This window comes from Mustela putorius, unplaced genomic scaffold (assembly GCF_011764305.1).
Source record: "Mustela putorius furo isolate JIRA1106 unplaced genomic scaffold, ASM1176430v1.1 tig00003942_pilon_pilon_pilon, whole genome shotgun sequence".
In the NCBI taxonomy this organism is placed as follows: Eukaryota; Metazoa; Chordata; class Mammalia; order Carnivora; family Mustelidae; genus Mustela; species Mustela putorius.
The window spans coordinates 4533188-4548808 of record NW_025422087.1 but is presented as its reverse complement, the minus strand read 5'-3'; the positions used below and the strand labels follow the sequence as shown (position 1 = coordinate 4548808).

Sequence of the window (15621 nt, the reverse complement as noted above, 5' to 3'; positions counted from 1 at the left end):
GCCGGTCAGGTGTGCTTGTGACACAGGCCGATTCAGGCTTCAGGGCCCTTCCTGATAAGGGGCAAGAGTAAGTTATTTATTAAAAACAAAGGAATAGCAATAATAAAATAATCCAATGACAAGTGAAGATTTACTTAAAAAAAAAAAAAAAAGAACTTTTGAAGTGCTTCCCAGATGTTTTATCTCTGGAAAAGGAGCACTGGTGGCGAGCTCGGTGTCAGCTCCCTGGGGCCCGCCGCTCTGGGCAGCACTGCCCTGCGGGCGCTAACCCGGACCCGCGAGGTTCCGGCTGTCAGAGGACCCGGGGATGCGATCGCGCCGCGGGCTCGGATTGGCGGAAAAATGGCAACAAGAGGGCGGAGCCGAAGCGAAGGCGCGGGGAATAGCCGCCGGCCCGGGGAACCCCAGCGCGGACACGGTCCTCCCCGCCCCTCCGCCCCGCCCCGGCCACCGCCTCGGGCCTGCCGTCCCGCCGCGCCGCGCTCCCATTGGTACCCGGCGGTTGAAGCGCGCGATTGGACGGGGGCTGCCGGGGCCGCGGGGCGGGAGCGAGGGGCGGGGGCCCGGCGCGCGGCTGATGAAACCCGGCGCCAGAGCCCGCCCGCTCTCCACGCTCCATTCAGTCGGCGCGGGCAGGTGAACTGCCGGGCGGGGCGCGAGGCCAGCCAGCGTCCGCTAACCGCAGCCGCAGCTCCCGCTCCCTACGCGCCGCGCCTCCGTCCGAGCAGCCGTCCTTCCAGCGGCGCGTGCCGAGCCCCTCCGCGGACTAGTCCGCATCCTGCCACCCGCCGCCCGCCCGCCGCCTCGGTGAGTGCCCGGCCCCCGCCGGCGCTAGGGCAGCTGCTCCGCCCCGGGTCACCTTGGAGGGGTCCCCGGCGCCGCGTGGGGCCGCGGGAGGGCGGCTCCGGGAGCGGCGTGGGTCCGGCGCCGTGGGTGCTGGCATCCTCCGGGGTGGGCAAGGGCAGGACGGGCGCGGGGCTGTGCGCGCGGGGCCGGTGCCCATGCGGCTGTCTCCTCCACCGGAGTCCATTTTGGTTCCCTGAAGGCGCGCGGCGTGGTGCATGATGCAACACCGAGTGAGTAAGCGTGGACGACCTGGCGCCGCCGTGATGCCCGCCGCGCGCGCCCGCCAGCGACCCCGCGCCGGGACCGTCCGGGTGGTCGCGGTGGGCAGGAGGCGGGACTGGCCGCATCAGCGGGCATGCGGGCCCGGCCGGGAGGCATCCGGAGGCCTGCCCTTACATGGCGCGGAGCAGAGCACCCCGCCCCGCCACGAGGTCTGCGATGTGTCATCGTCTTGGTGGGAGCCTGCCCTGTGGCCGCGGGGGTGGTCCCGCGGCAGGTGGCCGGCCTGGGCACAGCGGTGCACCCCCGCACCCTGCCTGCGGCGCCCACCTCTTATCCCTAGAGCTCGGGTCGCGCCCCGGCCCGCCTACACCTCTTGTCTGAGTTTCCAGGGTGATTTCGGGTAAGTTCCCCCCTGGGTGGGCTTCCTTGTAACCCGATTTGACACATGAAGGCTGAGTTCTTCAAGCCTTCCAGATGGTTTGGAGGGAGAGGAAGTTATTCCGGCTTAATAAAGACAACCTTTTCCCAGTGTGTTCCTTTCTGCGTAGTAGAAAACTTCCCAAACTGGGCAGGTCGAGCAGGCATTCTAAACCCGTGTGTACACAGAGCGGCCCTTGTGCTGAGTACTACTATGAAGTGCTATTTTAGCTCCTTCCCCTTTTCAGTGGGTGTGGGAGGCAGATACTGGTGGTATTTGTCTGGTGAGATTAGGGTAGTAGAGACATGTGCCTCCAGGAAGAAAACTGCACCTCCCAATACACATGGTGGGGCTCTCTCTCTCTCCAGGGAAGAAACCTAGACTTATGTTCTGTTCCAGGTGTAGTTATGGGAGGAGAGGGTTGGGATTTCAGTCCCTGGTATATTTCCTTAAAAATGTGCTCTTTAGGGACACCTGGGTGGCTCAGTGGGTTAAAGCCTCTGCCTTTGGCTCCAGTCATGGTCCCAGGTCCTAGGATCCAGCCCCACATTGGGCTCTCCGCTCAGCGGGGAGCCTGCTTCCCTCTCTCTCTCTGCCTACCTCTATGCCTACTTGTGATCTCTGTCTGTTAAATAAATAAAAATTTTTTAAAAAGTGCTCTTCAAAATTTGGTCAGTGGAGAACTTTTTGTTGGCTTGTGGCTGAATTTTCTAATTGTCTTTAATTTGAATTATAATTTACTTGGGAGTTGATAGTAACATTTCTTGCCCTTTATGTTTGGTTCAGATAGTAGGAAACCATGATACATTTATTCCCCTGATATTTTTAGTTGGTCTCAGTGGAAATTATCATTATTTTTATATAAACACACCCTTCTGTCATTAAAACAAAAGGTCTTATTTAAGCCACACAATCAAAATAGACGTTAGGGGACAAAGTCAACAATGGATTAACATAGTTTTCAAAGGTTTAGCATATTACAATCATGTTAATCATTATAGATAAATTTAAAGAGTGTCAAAGGAGTTCTGACTAAGCAAACAGGACAAAACTTAATAGAGATCAGAAATATACGCAGTTGGTTGAATCTGGATTTGGGCCAAACGAGTGCTCTTATCTATATAATAATTTGCTTTAGAAGGAAAAAGGCTTGGAAGGCAAGATTGCCAACCCTGGGGAGCTTGTATTCTAAGACACATGTTAATTATATTTGGTATAAGTACATGCTTATTGATTGTTCTAGTCTGGAGCTTTTTTTCTACTAAGATCAGTAAAAATATGTAATTATGTTGGAGGGCCCAGTATTATGTCTAATTGGATTAATCCTTTTTCATTATTAACCATGTATTTGGAGGTATTGGTTTATTAATCCTATGGGGGAATTTGAAATAAGAACAAGTAATGGAGAGAAACATTTTTCTATATCCCAGATGCATCTTGTAGCTGTTTATCATTTTATCGGGTTCAGGTCCAAGCAGGACCTGTGGATGGGACCCTAGTGTTATTCTGTATGATTGGTCTCTTCACACCTGGGGCCCATCAGTATCACTGCCCTCTTCCAGTTGAGGGCAGATCGCATGAACCATGAGGACTTTGCTTTTACTTTGGATGAGCTGGAGAACCCTCCGAGGATTACTTTAAATGCTGCATGGAGATTATATGGAGGTGCGGGAAGTGGGCAGGCATAGAAGCAGGGAGAAATGTAACTTAAGTCTGGAATACAATCCAACTTCATGTTGTATGTGCACAAGAGAGAGTGACCATATGTCATTTCCTTGAGCGGCGATGGCTTGGGCTGGGGTGGTAATGGTAGAGATGGGGGCGGGGGTTGAGTTCTGCTCCACCTGTAGACTTAACTACTTGTTCCAACTGTAGATTTTAAAGGGAGACTCAACAGGCTTGGCCCGGGAAGTTCACGTGAGGTGTGAAAGGTCAAATGCGATTCCAAGAAGTAGAGCTGCCATATGGTATTAACGAGATGGGAATATGGAAGAATGAGCATGTTGGGAAGGACTCTTCTAAAAGTCACAACTGACTTTTTTTTTTAGACATTTCTGTTCTCAAGGTTGAACTCTGTCTGCTCAGGGGCCCCTCTCAGGTGCATGACTGCATTGTAGCAACCGGCCCCAGTATGGTGGCTTCCTTCTTTTTCACCTAGCTGTCTTGCTTCCTTGAACCTAATGTAGGGATCTCTTGGTGCTTGCAGACTCCCTGTGCCCCTCTGCCACCTTCCAGTAAGCACCTTGGCTGTGGATTTGTCCCATGGCCAGGACGGGGACCCTCTGCCACACGAGGTATACCTCCTTTTTCATTCTTGGGCCTTCAGGGCACCTGCTTCCAGGGGTTTCTTGTGTCTTGGGGCAGTGGAATTGGTTCCCAGGCCAAGGTTGTATCCACCACAAGGATTCAGGTCTCTTCCAGCCACAGAATAGAGGCGTACTATCTCCCATGGCAAATTAACAGCCCTGTAGTACATCTCTCTCCTCTTTGTCCATAATCTTTCTCCCCTGACTCCAAAGCATCTTTGAAAAGAACCATCCCTGCAGTTGTTAATACTGCATTGGAATCTGTCATGGGAGGTTTAGTGCGTTTGCCACCTGTGAGTCAGAAGAACAGGTGACAGATTGGTAAAACAGTTTGGAGGACTGCTAAATATGTTCATCCCACTCGAAAGGCATTCCTTCAGATCTATGGCATTGGCAGAGCTGTGAGGAAGGCTGGTTACTTTACCCTTGGTCTGGAGTCCTTCCTTCTAGGGACACCAGCTCTAGGAAAGACATTTCTGGACACTGGAATCGATTCTGGCATAGGGTTGACCCATCCTGCCACACCCAGTCTTTCCTTTGGCTTTTCCCCTCTGTTGATTGTCAGTAAGGGTTCAGACTGCCAGATGGTACATTTGGTGACCGAATGGCGTGAATGAATTCGAGTCATGTGTGGTTAGGGGCCTTTCCAGCTTCAGTGCAGGCTGAGGTGAGGTGCGTTGAAAGGAAGGAGGCTGCTTTGGGAGCTGAGGACAGGTAGGAGGCATGCTGGGAACAGCGCCCCTGTAGGCTTATGGTGTCTGGCTTGGCCACTCTGTGGGCAGCCCGCTAGAGTGGCATTCAGACTCTCAACCCCGTGGACTCGCTCTATCCATAGATGGGGGAAGCCTTCCCTCTCAGCCTCCGGATAACGAAGCTCACAAAACTACGAATTCCATAGTATTCTTTGGATGAATAAAGGTCCCGGAATCAATATTGAGAATTCTTTCATGAAGTAAGTTTTTTCTGTTACCAGTCTACTGTTCTGACTATGGCAACCAGAAATCAAGCTCAGGGAAGCCTTCAAAGGCTGCTGCCAGGGGATTGTATCCAAAGGTGGAAGAGAGGATGTCCCACAGCTTCCCTGAGCTTGTGCGTATTTCTCTGTCCTCTCTCCCTTTCTCCCGAGTGGATCGTGAGCTTGTTCTTCCCTTTTCTGGAGGCACAGAGGGCATGGACAGCTTTGTTCCCTTAACGTCCTGTATTTCTCCTCTAGTGCTTTCTCCAGAATGTTTGTTCAGATCACTTGACTGTGAGAACGAACACATCCTTTCCCATTTGTTCAGGAGTGGGTCCTACCCTCTCAGTGCTCCATGTGTCACGAATTCTCTATTGTAGCGACCAGCTCGAAGTACTGACTCTGGGCTGCCGGGGAGTGGCCTCTGCTCCGCGTGGCCAGCCTGAGTTCTCCAGGGATCATGGGCTGTGGGGGTCACAGGAGAGGCCAGGGCCCCTTGTGTAGAAGGGGCTGGGTCCCCAAGTGGGGTCTACTGACAGGGTCAGTGCCTTTTCTAATGTATTCTCACGTGTAACTTCTTCACCATATTGTTTGCCTAATAATCAGCTTCTCCTGCCTATCTTACAGGATCGAGAGGATTTAAGTGAGGTATAATCTATGTTATGTTCTTGACACAGCTTCTGGCACGTATCAACAGCTTAAAATAAGTGTTAACTATTGTACTGGAAAGAAAAGTCAGTTCTTTGGTTTAGATGTGGAGGAAATAATTCTTGTAACAAGTTTGTTTTGCTCTCCCATTCTGCCAAGGGGTTAAAATATAATCCCTTTTCCTTGGAATTAGATTGCTGGGGGTGGATGGAGTGCCAAGGTGTTGGGGGGACATTGAGCCTCTGAGGCATCTGCTGACCCAGGTCCAGGATCAGTGAATGTGACCTTAGTTCCTGTACCATTGTCCCCTCTAGCCCTCTGGGGCTCTGTTCACCACTGACCTTTTACATTTGGGGTCATGGGGAGCATTCTGTAGCCTTTTTGCCACAATGGTGAAGGGAGACGTGAGAGAAAGAACTGTAGTCTCTGGGCCTCTGCTGGCTCTGACTGCCTTGATGACCTTGAAGCCTTAAACTCTTTGGGGACCAGGGACCTCCCTGGGTGTGTGGGGAGTCAGATTCCTTTCAGTCTCAGATCCATACACTTTGGGTTTAGCCACTCCTCTGGAAAGCTGAGCTCATGGCTCCATTCCTAGTGCTTGCTTGTCAGTGTGTGTCTGTGTGCGTGCGCATATAACACCGAGTAAGTGTGTGTGTGTGTGTGTGTTTGGGGGGGCTTATCTGCCCTCATCATAGTCATCCTGACACATTTTGTCCAAATTACCCTGATGGCTTTGGGTATAGAAACCAAAGCCAAACACTTCCACCTCTGTTTTCCATCTTATTTCATCCCTTTCCTGGAGGTGACAACAGAAGGTCCCCTAGGGCCTTGGGGTAGGGGTGCTAGGCACCTCCCCTGGGGCAGCAGGGGAACAAGGGAGCAAATCCACGCTTACCCACTCTTGCTGTTGCTTCCTTACAGTGTTGTAACTGTTGTCTTCCTATCTTTAGGTCTCTTGGAAGTGTATCTTCTATTGGTCAATGAAGTGCCATTAACCAGAGTCTGTTGCATCAAATAGGAAAGAAGGGAGAGGCCGGGACTGGGTATGATCAGGACTCACCAGTGCTTACTGAGTGCTCACTGTGTGCTTGGCACTTCATGTGTTCTGGTAATCCTCACAGCTGCCCAGTAAGGTTGGCAATACTGTTTTGAGTGATGTGAAGCAGAAGCTCTGAGAAGTGACACAAGTTGCCCGTATGTATGCACTTGGGCAGTAAGTGGCAGAGCGAGGACTTGAACCCTAGGGGCCTGGCTCCGAGTCCCGACCATCAGTGTGCCTTGGGTGTGCGGGTGGCAGCCTGTGCCAGGTGCCCGCCTCCCCTGGGACTGTGTCCTGGCACGCCATGTGCAGCGGGTAGTGCCCGGCCGGAGATATAGCACGCACACTCGCCGCTGCTCGGTCCCTCGCTCCCCCTTGCTTCTGAGTGAGCCCTGGAGTCGCTCCGCTGGACAGCACCCTGCTTTCCTTCCGCTCCTGCCAGCCTGGAACGCAGTGCAGAGCTTTAGTGCCTATAGACAGCCATGCGGGGCGCCAGCCAGACCTGGAGCTGCTGGTGTGTGTGGCGGACACTGGCGAGGTGGCAGGCTTCCTGGGTCGCGGTCTGGCATCCTGGTCAGAGCGGAACTGGATGTGGTACTTGCTGCCCAGGCCACGGGGAAGCCCTGTTTCACTCCTGCATGTCGGGCCATCTGGGCTCCAGGAGAGCCCTCTGCAGGACGTCCTGCGGGAACTGGGAACTTCACAGGGGGGCAGTCAGCCTCCTTCTGGGGACCACATCTTGACTGCTGACTTCCCTAGTGTGCTGTGGTAAGCTGCCCCAGCCAGGGTAGCAGTCAGGGCCCTCAAGCTGGCAGTTGTTGCAGGGACAACTTTATTACTTCTCCTGCCTTTCTCTTCCTTTTCTCCTGGCTATTCCTGCCTTGTTTGCAAACATTGCAAACTTAAAGAAAAGTGGCAGGGGCAGTGCAAGGAGCTTCAGTCTACCCTTTTCTCAAGTTCACCCCAGTAGTTGTATTTTGCTTCTTCTACCCTTTCTATGTAGGTATCTACGGCTCCATCAGTCTGTCTCTACACACCCATATGTGTTTTTTTCCTGAATGATTTGAGACAGAGCTGAAGACATCATGCCCTTTTATTTAGACTCCTTCACCCTATAGACTTCAGTGTGTATTTCCTAAGAATAAGGATGTTCTCTTGCATAACCAGAGTATGATACCCAAATGAGGAAGTTGAACATTGATTCACATTATTATCTAGTCCACGGTCTGTATTCGACTTTCAGTTGTCCAAATAATGTCCTTTATGGCCATATATATGCATAAATACAATTTTTGTGTGTTGGGGAGAGGATCTTTCAAAGGAACTATGGTCTAAATTTCTATCTCACAAGCCTCTTTAAGAAAAAATGTTTCTGAAAGTTTGAATGCTCATTGTGAAAAATTTGGAAACTACAGAAAAATGAGAGAAGGGGAGAATAAAAATAATGTGGAATTCCAGCACGGAGGCTTAGCGCCAGGCTGGGTGGAGGGCTTGCGGCAAGGTAGGTGTGGACAGCTTTTGCACAGGAGACCTACACCCCAGACACTCAGGGCAGGAGCCCATGGTGTCCTTGGGCTTTGGGGAGGAACAGGCTCCCTGTCTGGAGCAGAGCAGAGGGGAGTGTTTTTCCTGCTCCTGCCCACCTCCTGCTCAGGTTGCCCACCTGAGCAGGTGAACTTAACCACCTTGGGGTAGGGGAGGGTGGAAATCATTAGTGAATACCCAGAACTTGTTCAAGATGTGAAAAGAAATGATGCATGTCCTGCCTTGTCCAGTATATACCCCTGACTTCCTAGACCTAGCAGAGGGGGGGAATATGGTCATGGGCTTCAATCCAGAGAAATGGCGCTACCCTCTTGGCAAATACCTGTGGTTTTTTAACGTGCTTGTTAGGCTCGCCTCTTGTTGAACCTCTTGGGCCTCTGTGAGCGGGCCAGTGGAGAAATAGGAGGTGAAGTTCTAAATGGTGAATTTTGCTCTTTGTCTGTGACTTTGCTCCCCAAAAGTTCTTGGGGGAAGGTTTCAAAACTTTTCTATGAAGTGTAGATCTTGCTCCTGCATTTCATTTATCCAGGCTGCCCTCTTTGTCATCACGAGTGATAACTGAAAGGGGCTCACTTCTTTGGGCCCTGGAAGGGGTCTTCACTGAGTAAATCTGGACTCTAGAATGGTTTTGCTCCAAGAAGCTGCTATCACCTTGTCCATGGCTCCCCATCCTTTTGTACCTCAGTTTCCCTGAGCTGTAAACCTGCATTATGTGTGAAAAAGGGCATCTGCAGGGCGGGATCAAAAGCCTCAAGTGTTTTTCCATGTGTTTATTTTTTCTTCTCCTGCACCAGACCCTCTCCTTGAAGGAGCTGGCCTTGAGAGTGACAGGGTGGGCAGCCGCCCAGACTGTGGACACCCTGCTGAGGCCACGGAACTCCTAACCTGGATGGGCCAGGACTGGAGAGCTGCTCTTCAAAGAAACCCTTTGAAGTGCAAACATTTCCTTTCCTGAAAAGAAGGGAAATTGAAATGAAAACCTATTGTTCTGTGCAGACAATGTTCTCTTGGATCAAAGAGAGAATGAGGCTTATAAAGGGAGATTCACAAATTAGTCCTTAATGTGGTGCATGGTGATGAAGGTGTGACTGCATTGGTGTCCACTGCCCACGCTCTGTGAGTTGGTAAGAACGTGTTTTCCTCCCCTACCTAAGGTCCTAAATCTAGGTTTTTCATGCTGTATTTAACTGTCTTGTTTGTGCTTTTGTCTTGTGGTAAGCATTTAGAAATGTCTTTTCGTAAATTGACACCATCCAGGATGGAATATTATGTAGCCAATGAAAATGGCATTTTCTCCCCCCCCTTTTTTTAAAAGATTCACTTTTTCATTTTAGGGGGGCTGAGGGGCAGAGGGTGAAGGAGACAATACCAAGCAAACTCCCTGCCGAGCATAGAGCCCAAGGTGGAACTTGATTCCACAACCCCGAGATCATGACCCAAGCTCCAAAAGTTAGACGCTTAATGGACCGAGCCACCCCGAAAATGGCATTTTCAAAGAATACTTGATCTTATGGGAAAAACTTTGCTGTTAAAAGTGAAAGTAAGGTCTGGATGCAGTACTGTTGTGTTCATTATTATGTTATCTGAGATATATATTTGCACAGAAAGGAAACACTGTTAAAATTGGACTTCGGTTTGTTCACTGATCTGTGTGTAGCACTTAAAATAGTGCTCAACAAGTCCTTGTTGGGTGAATATTTACATAATTAGTAAAAATAATATTTTTTTACTTTTATTTTTTTTTTTAGAGAGAGTGCGTGCTCTTGGGGAAGGGAAGGAGGAGCACGGGGAAAGGGAGAGAGAATCTTAAGCAGGCTCCATGTTCAGTATGGAGCCTGACTTGGGGCTCCATCTCACAACCTTGAGATCAGGACATAGGCCAAAATCAAGAGTCAGACATTTAAACGACTGAGCCACCCAAACACCCCAATAAAACAGCATTTTAAAGGCGGAAGATTTTGGACTAAATAGTAACATTTTGGCAGGTGGAAAGAACAATACATTATTTTAAGTTTGTTGTACTGCTGCCCTGACATTTCAATTTGGGGTTTATTTTGTTTTTCAGTACAAATATGTTCCACATTTTGTACTTTGGTACAAATCATACTGAGAATGAGTGACTTTGACATTTCTAGTTTTGGAAGAATCATCTTCTGTTGAAATTAGACTATCAGAATGTTAAAGTTTTTCCTGGGTTGGCTATGAGGCACTTTCACAGATTGGGTAAAATCGTATGTTTTCATATACTCTCTAGCTGATGTACCATTGGAGCAGCTTATCTTGTCCTGTTGTTTTTGCCGGGTTTGTCCAGGATGTCTTATTTTTGAGTATTAATATTACCATGAGACATTGGATGTACGTTGGCCTGGTTTTGTTTATAAGTTCTTTAAAAAACACAGCATCTCACCTTTACCTGCAATGTAAGTTAGCTTTGAAAATGGCCCTAGTGTTGGTGGATTTTTGCAGGGCAGGTGAATGGTACAGCCATCCGTACCTGGCCTAGGTGAGATCATTTCATTCCTGTCAGAAGGACACAGGTTCTTAGTTTTCAGAGCTGCATTGGAAGCCTTTCCACCGTGCCGTCTGCACAGGGTTCTGGAAGCCTGGTCTTTGGGAAGTCTTCCTTGGGGCTGTTTGCGATAAACTGGTGGCATCCACACACTGGTTCTCCTGTGGATGGCAGCTTTCAGACTCCTGCGGCTGCAGTCCATAATAACAAATCAGTTTACACCGTGATCAAGTACACATATCGGGGCACACCATGTCTAGAGATTAAAATGAAAGTTTTCATGAAGCGTCCTTCATTGTTGTACCTGCCGTGCATCCTGATAATTTTCCTTTTCTATTACATGTTTAAAAAAAAAAAAAATCCTGCTGGCAACTTGCAGTTGGGCATGCTAACCTGCAAACCCGCCTGTCCCCCGCCCCCCGCCCCCTTGGTGGCCTGAGTTTCAGGTTTGCTGGGCTGGGGAATGGGAGGAATTATCAGTCCAGGCCGGTTTGGACAAAGGCATTCAGGGGGTAGAGGTTTCCTTTCGTGGTGATTTGAGGGTTTCTAACTGAAATGGATATTCTTTTTGGTGATGATTCCCAAGCAGGTGAACAGGGACACAGGGCAAGACCTGTGTGAGTTCCCGGTGTGGTTTCCTGCTGATGCAAACGGTGGGCTCGGTCTTTTGCTCCCCTCACGTGCTAGTGCTTTTGAAATTGGCCTGGTCAGGTTTTTTCATGTGTGGTTTTTTTAGAGATGGCCTGAACGTTTGTTAATTCTAGCACTTTGAAAAGTCTTTTTTGAGTATATTTTATTTATTGTGATTTGAAGAAGAACCTATCTGAATGATAAGCCTTTCAGAGTTAAAGATTTATGGGAAGATAAGGGAGAAAAGATACTCTAATAGAAATACTGATTTTTGGACTTTTAAGTCTGATGGATTAAAATTGAACAGAGCATTGAATATATAATATTAGTAATAGCGGTCATATCATTAAATAGTTTGCCTTGAAAACTTTGAATGGATTTTGCATAAACTTAAATCTTGCTTGAGAGTTGTTCGATTTATTTATTTTTATTTATTTATTTTTTGCTTAGAAAATAAATATTTTTTAGGTAAGAAGCCTGTGTACATTATTTTATTTATTTATTTATTTATTTATTTATTTGGGGGAGTTAGTGATGGTCAGAGGGAGAGAATCTCAAGCAGACTTCCCGCTCAGTGTGGAGCCCCATTTAGGGCTCAGTCCCAGGACCTGTGAGATCATGGCCTGAACCAAAACCAAGAATTAGATGCTTAACTATCTGAGCCACCCAGGTGCCCCTGTGTATATAATTCTTAAAACAATTGTAAATCAAGGGAATTGATTCTGTGAACTAGAGCACAGTAACAGAACAGAATTAGAACAAGATAAGTTGCCTGCTTTGTTGAAACATTGTACAAAAGTCTGTCCTTGTTTCTTGTAAACTTCTCTTATTTATTATGCTTCTCAATAATAATAAATTTATTGTAAGAATTCAGAATACTTAGTTTATAGTCTTTCAAAAATTCATCTGGGGGTGCCTGGGTGGCTCAGTGGGTTAAGCCTCTGCTTTCGGCTCAGGTCATGATCCCAGGGTTCTGGGATCGAGCCCCGCATCGGGCTCTCTGTTCAGCAGGAGCCTGCTTTCCTTCCTTTCTCTCTGCCTGCCTCTCTGCCTACTTGTGATCTCTGTCTGTCAAGTAAATTAAAAAAAAAAAAAATTCATCTGTAAGAAACAAATATTACTACCGCTACTGATACTATTAGGGAAGAATCCTCATGAACTTAATTTTATGCTCTTATATATGTTAATATTATGTGACATATGGGATAATCTGTTATTGTATTTGCATAACACATCCCTCGTAAATCTTTAACCCCAATTTGTAGCAGCTGGTTTTGTTAAAAAAGAAAAAAACAAAGCACTTTTGTCAGGAGACATTTCTTTCTTTCTAGAGAGCAATCTTGGGTGATATTTGGCAAGAACACTCATTAATTCTTTGAGTAGTCTGAATTAACTAGGAAGAATGTCTCACTAGTCTCAGAGTTGGATACCATTGGAATTTTGGAAATTATTAGGTGTCGTTCGTGGCCAGATTCAGTCCTAATTACTGAAGGACTCTCTCAGGTCTGGGCTGATGAGTCAGGCAAGGGAATTGCCACCCTGGATTTCTTGGGTGATTTTGAGTGAGGGCAAGAGGCTGGGGAGGAGAACATACTCTGCACAAAGACATTCCTGTTGCTCCTGGCTGGCTGTTAATTGTATTGCCTTGACAATCTGCAAGGGAGTTCTTGCTGAATCACCTCAGAGAGCCTTTGAGCTGGTGGGAGGTTTGGAGCCTCTTAGGGGAGTGTTGGCTCCCCAGCAGGGGTCTTTTTCCAGTGAGGTGTGTGACTGTGTGCATGAAGGAAATAATATTTGCCCTGGAGAAATGGTGGGAGCAAGAATAGAGAGAAGGGGGGTGATCCCTCCATCCTGATGCTTTGTAGGAACAAGCAGCACTGTCCCAAGTTCAAATGAGTAACGACTCAGAAACCGCCATTCTCTCCCTTTCTAGAATTGCTCCTGCTACTAGACAGAAGCTGCTCTTGAGCTAACAGGACTTTATGGCTCACTTTATTCTGTGTGTGGGCATGGATATAGGCTCCTCTAAAATTCTGTGGCCTGAAACCATAGTCCTGCTAGGTCTGGACATCCACAGGAGGCCCGCACTTACAGATGCACTTGTACACTAATCAGATAAAAACTTAAACTCAGGGACGAGACTAACCGTGTCATATTTTGTAGCGCACAAAGCAAGAGACTTCGACCGTATTGTGTATGTTGGATGGATTTTGCAGTATGCCCCTTACTTACTACTTTATTCTTCCGTCACTGTCTAGAAATCATGGAGGTAGGCACACACGTGGATTAGGCAGATGTAATAGGGCAGATGTTAAGGAGAGAGCAAAGGGATGCATTTCAATAAGTATGTAAGTTAAATAACTTGCATAATGAAATAGTGCTTTTCGTAGCCTTAAGGTCAAACTTCAGGAGGCTCTAAACTACCTAGACCAGTACACACGCATACAGGTCCTTCCCTGGAGATCTCCCAGAAATGCAGATCTGATTCAGCAGGTCTGGGGTCGGCATTTCTAACTGACTCGTGGGACCTCTTGGATGAGCAGGCATCTGCCTACTGCTAGAGCCTGGAACTAATCAAGGAGACGTAAGCTCCCAAAGACAGGGCCTGGGCACATTTGTCTTTGTGGCTCCAGTACCTGGGGGCAGTGCTTGGTATTGAGTAGAGGCTCAAAAGGTAACCTTTTCAAGAGCTCAAGCAGTTACTGTCCCAGAGCCCACAGGCTTCAGGGCCCCTAGGATGGGAAGGGTGTGGGGGCCCACTGGTATACTCATTTCTGACCAGCCCGATTATCTGTTTACAGCCAATTGCAGATAGGAAGTGGTAAGTCAGATCGTAGAGGTGGGGCTTCTAACCCTGGAGACAAGTGATAGCTGGGGCCCTAGCAGTAGAAAGGCAGCAGAACAACATAAAAGGAGATGCAAGAAGTAAATAACCAGTGTGGTTTGGGATACTTAAGCACAGCGGCCCCCAGCCCTCCCCACTTCAGGATGTCTATGTGCACAGTCAGTTTCCCTGTCTGAGAACGGGTGAAAGTTACAGTCTCTCACACTGTAGACTGTGTTGAGGTTTAAATACACCAAGTGAGTTGAGACTCTTGCCCAGTATTCCATAAATGTGAGCTATCTATTTTGTATCAGGGTTGATATAGAAAGGGCATAGAAAGGGTTAATCCTCAGCTATCAGGGAGGTTTCTGCCAAGTGAGAAATCCGGTTCCAGAGGCTGCACATACATGTGTTATTACTTGGCTGGTGAAGGAGTAGGTGTAAATTAACATGCGAGGCGATTCCTCCAGAAGGCTGGGGAGTGGTGCAGTGGGCTCAGGAGAGGTTCCTGCTTATTCTCTCTTAGTCAGGAAATTCTTCATGCAAGAGATGAATGTCAGGAACTTTCTAATTAAGGGGCAGGGGGAGATGTGCCAAGGGATGGGGCATGGCGGTGCCAGAGTGGGTATGAGAGGCGAGGTTCCACAGCCTCTGCTCAGAAGATATTGAGCCAGGATGCCACTTAGCAAAGGAGGGCATGCATTTGAGTGGATGCTCAGGTATTTAATCTTGCATTTCCTTGTGGTTGATTCAGAGCATTTGCAGAGATGGATGGCTGAAGGTCAAAGGGGTGCTCAGGCACAGATCCCATCCACCTCCCAGAGGCACTAGGCTTAGCCAAGGGGAGAGACTTGCCTTTGAATAGTCGGGGAAGAACTTGGCTGCTTTTGATAACCATTCAGTTAGAGGCTCTGTGCCTAGTACACATATTGGCATTGGGGCATTTAAAGTTTAAGAAAGAAGGAAAGGCAGAGCAGTTTCTTAAAAAGCTTTGGTACAGTCCTGTTCCTCCATGTTTCACTGCAAATGCTGTGAAAATGTCCAGAAGTCTTCCAAAGTCCTTGATCTGAATGGTATTCTTGCACCTCTTCACAGGGTGGGAAAAAGGGTGGTGGGGGGGTGGGGAGAAGCCATGGGAATGTTATTAAATTCCGTGTGTATTTTTATTTTTTTTTAAGATTTTATTTATTTATTTGATAGATCATAAGCAGGCAGAGAGGCGGGGGGAGGAGTGGTGGGTGGGAAGCAGGCTCCCCACTTAGCAGAGAGCCTGACGTGGGACTCGATCCCAGGACCCGGGGATCATGACCTGAGCCGAAGGCAGAGGCTTTAACCCACTGAGCCACCCAGGCGCCCCTGTGATTTTTATTTTTGCTGTGTTTCCTGGGTTCCTTAATTCATATGCTTATGAGAAGTCTTTCTGTCAGACGGCATATAGAAACATCCTTTACATTTTTCTATGAAATTTGACACTTGACATCACTTCTGTAAACACTTGTGAGCCATGACTGGACCTTCTTGGGAGCTCTGGGGATGGCGGTGGTGACGGTGGGCTCAGTGTGTGGGATTGGGGACTGACCCATGCCCTGTACTCCATGCCCTTTGGTAGTTTCTGCCTCTTGCCTCCCATAGGTGTTGCCTTTATGATATTCCATGATGGCCTCTTTTCTTTGGGACTA

At 48.2% G+C, this 15621-nt stretch overlaps 1 protein-coding gene across 6 annotated transcripts in view; it reads left to right on the top strand.

Annotated features, from left to right (window-relative positions):
• Positions 1-498: 498 nt before the first annotated feature.
• Positions 499-15621, top strand: part of SLC7A1 (solute carrier family 7 member 1) — a 79276-nt gene continuing 64153 nt past the window's right edge. For 2 of the 6 annotated variants that reach the window (XM_045069772.1, XM_045069774.1), the window contains exon 1: positions 500-807. The gene's annotated coding sequence lies outside the window, so the exon portion shown is untranslated. Of the gene's footprint in view, positions 808-9053; positions 9104-15621 lie in introns of those variants that run through there. The other 4 variants (XM_045069771.1, XM_045069773.1, XM_045069775.1 and 1 more) reach the window with 3 other exon arrangements.